This window comes from Acanthaster planci, unplaced genomic scaffold (genome assembly GCF_054643075.1).
Source record: "Acanthaster planci isolate LZ-2023a unplaced genomic scaffold, COTS_SCS Contig74, whole genome shotgun sequence".
NCBI classification, from domain to species: Eukaryota; Metazoa; Echinodermata; class Asteroidea; order Valvatida; family Acanthasteridae; genus Acanthaster; species Acanthaster planci.
The window spans coordinates 25,760-36,159 of record NW_028257696.1 but is presented as its reverse complement, the minus strand read 5'-3'; the positions used below and the strand labels follow the sequence as shown (position 1 = coordinate 36,159).

The following is a 10,400-nucleotide window of genomic DNA, read 5'->3' as shown; positions in this document are numbered from 1 at the left end:
AAACATGTGGCCTTTCAGATGACAGCACGACTGGAAGACTTAGATAATTCTCATTCTACGCGTGGGATGAGGACCAGTATTGCGCAGACGAAGTCAGAATTTCGCAAAAATATCAGGCAGTTCGACAAAAACTCGCATTTCCTTTGGCAGATAATTCCCTAACTACTGCAAATATGGATATGAAACTTATACAAACAGATAGGGGAACATGTGGCCTTTCAGATGACAGCAAGATTGTAAGATTTAGTTAATTCTCAGATGTTCTATGCTCTATTGGAGGAACCGTTCTCTGCGCGGGATAAGGATCGGTATAGCGAAGACGAAGCCAAAATTCCGCAAAAATATCAGACAGTTCGACACAAACTTGCACTTCCTTTGGCAGCTATTTCCCTATCTACTGCAAATATGGATATGAAACTTATACGAATAGACAGGGGAACATGTGGCCTCTCAGATTACACCAAGTTTGCAAAATTTAAATAATTCTCAGACCTTTTATGCTGGATTATATAAAGCATTCTCTGCGCGGGATAAGGACCGGTATAGCGAAGACGAAGCCAAAATTCCGCAAAAATATCAGGCAGTTGGACACAAACTTGCCTTTCTTTTGATAGATATTTCCCTAACTACTGCAAAGATGGATGTGAAACTTATATCAATGGATAGATAAACAAGTGGCCTTTCAGATGACAACAGGATTGCAAGATTTAGATGATTTTCAGATGTTCTATGCTTGATTGGAGGAAGCGTTCTCTGCGCGGGATAAGGACCGGTATAGTGTAAAGGAAGCCAGAATTCTGCAAAAATATCAAATAGTCAGAAAAAACTGGCAGTTCCTTTGGTAGCTATTTCCATAACTACTGCAAATATGGATATGAAACGTTTATGAATGGATAGGGGAACATGTTCCCTTTCAGATGACACCAAAGTTTGCAAGATTTAGATAATTCTCAGACCTTTTATGCTCGATTATATGAAGCATTCTACGCGTAGGATGAGGACAATTATTGCGCAGACGAAGCCAGAATTTCGCAAAAATATCAGGCAGTTCGACACAAACTTGCATTTCCTTTGCAGTTATTTTCCTAACTACTACAAATATGGATATGAAACTTATATGAATGGATAGGAGAACATGTGGCCTTTCAGATGACACCAAGATTGCAAGATTTGGATAATTCTCAGACCTTTTATGCTTGATTATATGAAGCATTCTATGCGCGGGATAAGGACCAGTATAGCGCAGACGAAAACAGAATTCCGCAAAAGTATCAAACAGTTAGAGAAGAACAGGCACTTCCTTTGGCAGATATTTCCCTAACTACTGCAAAAATGGATATGTAACTTATCCAAACAGATAGGGGAACATGTGGCCTTACAGGTAACAGCAAGATTAGAAAATTTAGATTATTCTTAGACCTTTTATGCTCGAATATATCAAGCATTCTCTGCGCAGGATAAGGACCGGTATAGCGTAGACGAAGCCAGAATTCATCAAAAATATCAGGCAGTTGGACAGAAACTCGCACTTCCTTTGGCACCTATTTCCCAAACTCCTGCAAATATGGATATGAAACTGATATGAATGGATACAGGAACATGTGGCCTTTTACATGACAGGAAGATTGGAAGATTTAGATATTTTTCAGACCTTTTATGCTCGACTATATAAAGCATTCTCTGCCCAGGATCAGGAACAGTATAGCGCAGACAAAGCCTGAATTCCGCAATAGAAGCAGGCAGTTGGAAAAGAACTGGCACTTCCTTTGGCAGCTATTTTCCTAACTACTGCAAATATGGATATGAAACATATATGAATGGATACAGGCAAAAGTGCCCTTTCAGATGACACCACGTTTGCCAGATCTAGATAATTCTCAGACCTTTTATGCTCGATTACAGGAGCGTTCCCTGCGCGGGATAAGGACCGGTATAGCGCAGACGAAGCAAGAATTTTGCAAAAATATCAGGCAGTTCGACACAAACTCGCAGTTCCTTTGGCAGTTATTTCCCTATCTACTGCAAATATGGATATGAAACTTATACGAATAGATAGGGGAACATGTGGCCTTTCAGATTACACCAAGTTTGCAAGATTTAAATAATTCTCAGACCTTTTATGCTGGATTATTTGAAGCACTCTCTGCGCGGGATAAGGACCGGTATAGCGAAGACGAAGCCAAATTCCGCAAAAATATCAGGCAGTTGGACACAAACGTGCCTTTCTTTTGGCAGATATTTCCCTAACGGCAGCAAAGATGGATGTGAAACTTATATGAATGGATACAGGCAAAAGTGCCCTTTCAGATGACACCACGTTTGCCAGATCTAGATAAGTCTCAGACCTTTTATGCTCGATTACAGGGAGTGTTCCCTGCGCAGGATAAGGACCGGTATAGCGCAGACGAAGCAAGAATTCTGCAAAAATATCAGGCAGTTCGACACAAACTCGCAGTTCCTTTGGCAGTTATTTCCCTATCTACTGCAAATATGGATATGAAACTTATACGAATAGATAGGGGAACATGTGGCCTTTCAGATTACACCAAGTTTGCAAGATTTAGATAATTCTCAGACCTTTTATGCTGGATTATATGAAGCATTCTCTGCGCGGGATAAGGACCGGTATAGCGAAGACGAAGCCAAATTCCGCAAAAATATCAGGCAGTTGGACACAAACTTGCCTTTCTTTTGGCAGATATTTCCCTAACGGCAGCAAAGATGGATGTGAAACTTATATGAATGGATACAGGCAAAAGTGCCCTTTCAGATGACACCACGTTTGCCAGATCTAGATAAGTCTCAGACCTTTTATGCTCGATTACAGGGAGCGTTCCCTGCGCGGGATAAGGACCGGTATAGCGCAGACGAAGCAAGAATTCCGCAAAAATATCAGGCAGTTCGACGAAAAACTCGCACTTCCTTTGGCACCTATTTCCCTAACTCCTGCAAATATGGATATGAAACGTATGTGAATGGATACAGGAACATGTGCCCTTTTACATGACAGCAAGATTGGAAGATTTAGATGTTTCTCAGACCTTTTATGCTCGACTATATAAAGCATTCTCTGCGCGGGATCAGGACCAGCATAGCGCAGACGAAGCCAGAATTCCGCAATAGAAGCAGGCAGTTGGAAAAGAACTGGCACTTCCTTTGGCAGCTATTTTCCTAACTACTGCAAATATGGATATGAAACTTATATGAATGGATAGGAGAACATGTGGCCTATCAGATGACAACAGGATTGCAAGGTTTATATAATTCTCAGACTTTTTATGCTCGATTTAATGAAGCACTCTCTGCATCGGATAATGACCAGGATAGCGTAGACGAAGCCAGAATTCCGCAAAAATATAAAATAGTCAGAAAAGAACTGGCACTTTCTTTGGTAGCTATTTCCCTAACTCCTGCAAATATGGATATGAAACGTATGTGAATGGATACAGGAACATGTGGCCTTTTACATGACAGCAAGATTGGAAGATTTAGATGTTTCTCAGACCTTTTATGCTCGACAATATAAAGCATTCTCTGCCCTGGATCAGGACCAGCATAGCGAAGACGAAGCCAGAATTCCGCAATAGAAGCAGGCAGTTGGAAAAGAACTGGCACTTCCTTTGGCAGCTATTTTCCTAACTACTGCAAATATGGATATGAAACTTATATGAATGGATAGGAGAACATGTGGCCTATCAGATGACACCAAGATTGCAAGATTTAGATAATTCTCAGACCTTTTATGCTCGATTATATGAAGCATTCTATGCGCGGGATAAGGACCAGTATAGCGCAGACGAAGACAGAATTCCGCAAAAATATCAAACAGTCAGACAAGAACTGGAACTTCCTTTGGCAGATATTTCCCTAACTACTGCAAATATGGATATGAAACTTATATGAATGGATAGAGAAACATGTGGCCTTTCAGATGACACCAGGATTGCAAGGTTTAGACACTTCTCAGACCTTTTATACTCGATTATATGAAGCATTCTCTGCGCGGGATCAGGACCAGCATAGCGCAGACGAAGCCAGAATTCCGCAATAGAAGCAGGCACTTGGAAAAGAACTGGCACTTCCTTTGCCAGCTATTTTCCTAACTACTGCAAATATGGATATGAAACTTATATGAATGGATAGGAGAACATGTGGCCTATCAGATGATAACAGGATTGCAAGGTTTATATAATTCTCAGACTTTTTATGCTCGATTTAATGAAGCACTCTCTGCATCGGATAATGACCAGGATAGCGCAGACGAAGCCAGAATTCCGCAATAGAAGCAGGCACTTGGAAAAGAACTGGCACTTCCTTTGCCAGCTATTTTCCTAACTACTGCAAATATGGATATGAAACTTATACGAATGGGATAGGAGAACATGTGGCCTATCAGATGACACCAAGATTGCAAGATTTAGATAATTTTCAGACCTTTTATGCTCGATTATATGAAGCATTCTATGCGCGGGATAAGGACCAGGATAGCGTAGACGAAGCCAGAATTCTGCAAAAATATCAAATAGTCAGAAAAGAACTGGCACTTTCTTTGGTAGCTATTTCCCTAACTCCTGCAAATATGGATATGAAACGTATGTGAATGGATACAGGAACATGTGGCCTTTTACATGACAGCAAGATTGGAAGATTTAGATGTTTCTCAGACCTTTTATGCTCGACAATATAAAGCATTCTCTGCGCGGGATCAGGACCAGCATAGCGAAGACGAAGCCAGAATTCCGCAATAGAAGCAGGCAGTTGGAAAAGAACTGGCACTTCCTTTGGCAGCTATTTTCCTAACTACTGCAAATATGGATATGAAACTTATACGAATGGATAGGAGAACATGTGGCCTATCAGATGACACCAAGATTGCAAGATTTAGATAATTTTCAGACCTTTTATGCTCGATTATATGAAACATTCTATGCGCGGGATAAGGACCAGTATAGCGCAGACGAAGACAGAATTCCACAAAAATATCAAACAGTCAGACAAGACCTGGAACTTCCTTTGGCAGATATTTCCCTAACTACTGCAAATATGGATATGAAACTTATATGAATGGATAGAGAAACATGTGGCCTTTCAGATGACACCAGGATTGCAAGGTTTAGACACTTCTCAGACCTTTTATACTCGATTATATGAAGCATTCTCTGCAGGGGATAAGGACCAGTATAGCGCAGACGAAGCCAGAATTCCGCAAAAATATTAAGCAGTTGGACACAAACTTGCACTTCCTTTGCCAGCTATTTCCCTAACTACTGCAAATATGGATATGAAACTTATATGAATGGATAGAGGAACATGTGTCCTTTCCGATGACACCAAGTTTGCAAGATTGAAATAATTCTCAGACCTTTTATGCTCGATTATATGAAGCATTCTATGCCCGTATAAGGACCAGTACAGCGCACACGAAGCCAGAATTCAGCAAAAATATCAGGCAGTTGGTCAAAAAATTGCACTTCCTTTGCCAGCTCTTTCCCTAACTACTGCAAATATGGATATGACACTTATATGAATAGATTGGAGAACAGTGGCTGTCTTTTTCTCCACTAGTGATCAAAGTTGCATCAGAATTCTGAATTAAAATTCTTTTCTCGATTTATTTTTTTAATTCAATGCTCACGTTTCATGTGGAATCACTTAATTTGCAGAAAGGTTCATCCGAAATTGTTGTTGGACAGGAGAAGTAAAAAAGATTGAATTGACTGAACGCAGTGCATGTTGATTCCCAAGGACACCAAGTAAGAAAATTAGACTGAAAGTTCTGTAATATAGAAGGCTTGGAGTGGTTACCTGCCTTTTTTTGCAGTCAAATTTCATGTCAATCTACTTACTTTGAGATCAAGTCTTGGGGTACCCACACATCCAGCTTGAGTGACGCTCTATTTACCACTATGGAATGACTATTGTAAAAGAATTCTGGTTGCAGGTATGTTTTTCATAAATCTGGAAACAGTAGACAATACCAAGGATTCTTTTGTTCATCGAGGGGACTGCCTTTCAAACCAAGCATGGCTATGGAATTATCTCACTTGAGAATCACATCACTTTCACCAGTCTGAATTATGTTTTTTGGATAAATGGATCAGAGTGGAAGATGGCATACCTGAGTCCCAGTTCAGTGTTTTAATGACAAACTCAAGGGTTTAGGTCCCTTTCCGCCTTGCTGTTGCAAAGTAAGTCAGTGATTAGACTGAAGTCACCCAGTGTGATTGCTGCACAAGTATTTCCTTGCTGGTGTAGAGAATTGAAGTGGGAGCTGGGTTGAATACTGGGCATGTTTGGCCAACATCACTGGAGCGATGGATGGTTGAACGTGTTGAAATGTCTATTCAAGCATTTGGAACCATGCCTCGGGGGGAAATGGTTACATTGTTGGTTGTCAATAGCCTTCTTACTCAATAGAGAGGGAACCATTGACATGAAAACTGTTGTACAAGATGGCAGACTGTACGTGGTACAAGAGATGCAAATATGAGTGATTATGTGAGTTTTTAGTTTGATTGGGCTCAATCGTGTGGGACTGCATTGCGCAGGCACACTGGCAAAAAGCAATAAACCCCTGTACCGATGACATCACACTGTGTTTATGAGTTTGTTTCTGCATTCAATTGGGGACCCTGAACAATAGAGGACAATAAGGTCCCCGATTGACAGAAGGTCCCCGATTGACAACTGTGTACAAAACATATGGGTGGTCTTCTAAAAAAGTTAAAGTACAAACAAAAGAGGAACAATAGGGGGTCCCCAGTTGCAGGCAAATACACACATGTGTGAGTTGTTTTCCTATGGTGCCCTTGAGGACCGTGGTCCCCCACTGGCTCCATTGGAAAGTGCACTTGTAAATAAAGATTGACATCAGCAGTACATGGGCCTATTGGCCGGTGGTCAACTGTAGTCCCCTTCCAGACTTAGTGCCCACTGTTGCCATCTTGGACTTTATTGTTAAAGTGCCCTGTTTCACTGAGGCCTGGATCCCATAAAGACCAACGACTGAATACAGTAATTACAAATTTCTGTATTTTCTCCTCTACTTCTTAAGGTATACTGTTAAGCAGGGGAAGGACTCTGTGCGTTTGGCGTGCTTCCAAGACCCACGGAAGAAGATATTGGTCAAAAAAGACTGAAGGGGAAAGTCATCACTTCATTGGTTGGTCTATATACATGTAAAGGGATCAACTCAATAAAAGCTCAAGTGATGTGGGGAATGAAAGATATTTTCATTGAAAAATAAGTAGATGATTTTTATACATTTTGATACATATGTAAGAAGAAATCAAGAGGGAACTAGCTTAATACTCTTATAAAGGGTCCACAAAATGGTAACATCCCTTGAGAAGGGGGTTTTGTGTCTCTATCTAGCTTCATATCAATTTTGTTTTGTTTTTGAAACAGGTATTTGGTGTCTTTTGTTGGTTTGTAATGCAACGAGAAATTCTGTATTCCTGAGGAAAACTACTATTTTATCCTGGCCGTGAAACGTCAGTGTTTATCGATTTGTTTCAAAAAGGGCTGTCCTAAATTTTGGGTTTTTTTAGTTATTCTGTAAGAACATGGCCACAAACCAATGGGCAGACCTTTCTCAAAGTTTATGTCAATGAGCAAATATTGGGTTCACAATTTGAAAATTTGAACCAAACCACAGAACCTGAATCATGTCTTCCATGAATGACGGCAGCAACAGCATCCTCAGTTATCTGGAAAAAGCTGGACAATTTTCAATGTTTCAAAAAAATGCACTTTCTAATACACATAACCTAAAGGAATATCATTTAGTTCTCACACATTGAAGGTGAGCGTAAGAGTTGCTTAAGAGTGTATCCCAGAAAAACTTCATCAGGGACCCTTTTAACAAGATATTCATACCATGAACCTTCCTAAATTTTCTAAAATCCTCCACTGTAATATCAAAATTGAGCCTCCTTTATACTTAGACTGGTCAAGGGGCATCAGGCACCATTGAAAGCAGTAAGCTTAGTACTACTACATACCTACTTACCTTGCAATGGATTTTGTACAGAATATGGAGGATTATAATATTAGTCCAAGCAAAAAATTATTATATACATACAAAGATCCTGTCTTTTTGAGGAAACATACGGAGGGGTTTATTAGTTGTATTATGAAGATGGCCGGCATTCTGTTTTCAAAATTTTCGAATAAGTAGGCTCGTGCAAGTTGTAGCCATAATACAGACACAGCCGTGTAGTGGAATTCAGAGATCGCATGATGACCTCAAGATGTAGAAAGTTTAAAAATATACTGTATAATCAAAGCAAGAAGTTTCCAAGTTGCTTTTTAATTTTTCAACTAGAGTTGGTTGATTTTTTTACTATGTTTGTTTGCCATTTTCTTGTAAATAAGTAACAAATAATTCAGCTGATATAAGGAGGGAAAGGGCATTTTAGCATTGCTAATTTTGCTGCCTACCTTCATGATGCTTATTCCCACACATTATGCAGCAGTATCTGATATTAAGCCAAATGACTCTGTCATTTCATTTTTTCTGAAATAAGATTTGTTGTAAACAATATCTTTCTTTCTGAATTTTGGGAATTTAAATCTGCTTTTTGATGCTGCTTTTATTACGTGCAAAAAAATAATTATATTCCTTGATTTGTTTGATTGCTCTGAGCACTTTTAGTAGAATCATGAAATGCTGAAACAACAGTTCGTTAATATCAGATTGTTTGAATACTGAAGTACTGGATTCTTGCTATATTTTGCTGTTTGCTTTATTTAGATATTGTGGACCAGGCTAAAATAGAGAAATGTAAGTTTTATTTATTAGTTTGGTAGTTGTGGGAAAATGTGATCCATCGTGGAAAAATTCCTCCATGATTGTTGACATTTTCAACCACAAAAATACCTTTTCCTTTCAGGGTGTCTTAAGTGATCTTCAAAAATAGATCTAACAGTGCTTTTTATAATGCATATGCTGGTTGCCAACAAATATACATTTTTAACATGTTTTCATACCACACCCAAAGAATTCAACCATTTCCTTCCTTTTGAAGTTTGGATTCAAATGAATTAACATAAGTCTTGGTTGAATAAACCCTTTGTCATCTGATTGGTAGATCACTGAATTGTTTGTCCTAGTTGCCCCCAAAACAGAAGGTTCTATCTTAAGGCAAATTGAACTCCCTATTCTCTGGTCAAATGAAACTTCTGAGATTGTAGGTGATTCATATTGGGATTTATTCAACTTAGGATTTTGTTCAGGTACAGAGATGCCACTGAGATGCAAAATCCCTGTACTAGGGATTTTTCGTCCAGGGGTTTATTCACTATGATAATGCTTTTGTAAAATGCTAGCTAAACTGGACACATTGTCATTTATTTAGTGACAGATTTTTGCTTCATGGAATGGTGCATTCCATTTTGCTTTGTAGAATGGTGCATTCCATTTGTCACTTCAGAAAAATCAGATGTGTCTCTGCATTTAAAAACATTCATTATTTGCAAATTGTCACATTTCTGTACAGTTCCAGACACAATATAGACCACTCTCATTTTGGCTGCAACTTGTATGGTCAGTCAGAAGTTGTAGAAATATCAGATTCTGGTTGGTTTTCGATTTCATGGACATTTGTCCCATTACTCTTTAAATTATATAACTGATAGCTACATGGGCTTTCAACACTTTGTGAATTTCTCATTACTTTTGAACTGATAGCCAACTGTAGTTTTTGCAGCCACTTGTAGGGAAAACAACTGTGACATCAAAAGAGCAGACCCAATATTACCTGTCTACTTTTTTTATCAGAAAGTTGCAGCTAATGAGATTTGAAGCTGTCCACATTGGAGGAAGGGAAATGGTTAAAGTTCACACTTGCAGCATGTGGTAATCTCTTTCCTGGGCTGGTGCAGTGCAGAAAAAATTGTCTCTTCAGAACCTTGCCCACTCACAAAAGAGACTTACTTAATTGCAGACATACATGTCATTACAGCTGATATCACAGTTTGAAAATACACAGAGCTGTATATGAAAAAAGTCTTCAGGGTCCGAGAGTAATTTGTATGAGTACATGGGTAACATCAAAATTGGGTATTTAGGGAGTTCAGTGTGGATCAAATCTGTTATCGTTTTAGTTTTTTCATATGGAGAATTGGAGATCTTTCAAAAAGAAATATAACAGTTTTGGAATAAACTTTGGTTTCTGCTTTTACATGAATACAGTCTACCTCTCCCCTCCCCTCGGAAATAAATTTAGAACTAAATAACTTATCACTCTCAACATGTTGAGGTTGGGCCAAGTTGCAAGTGTTGGAATGAACAAAGACGTAGTTCAGTTGAGTAGCTCATGACTTGTGACTGAATGATTTGCGACTTGAGTTTTTAGGCAGTTGGACAGTGCTGGTACGTGGACTGGTCAACTGTTCTT

General features: G+C 39.1%; 1 long non-coding RNA gene across 1 annotated transcript; it reads left to right on the top strand.

The window, feature by feature from the left end:
• The first annotated feature begins 5,600 nt into the window (after positions 1 to 5,600).
• LOC147795320 (uncharacterized) lies at positions 5,601 to 10,166 on the top strand. The gene is made up of 2 exons (XR_015424003.1): positions 5,601 to 5,753; positions 7,055 to 10,166. It is a non-coding gene; the product is annotated as an uncharacterized LOC147795320 (long non-coding RNA).
• Positions 10,167 to 10,400: the final 234 nt, after the last annotated feature.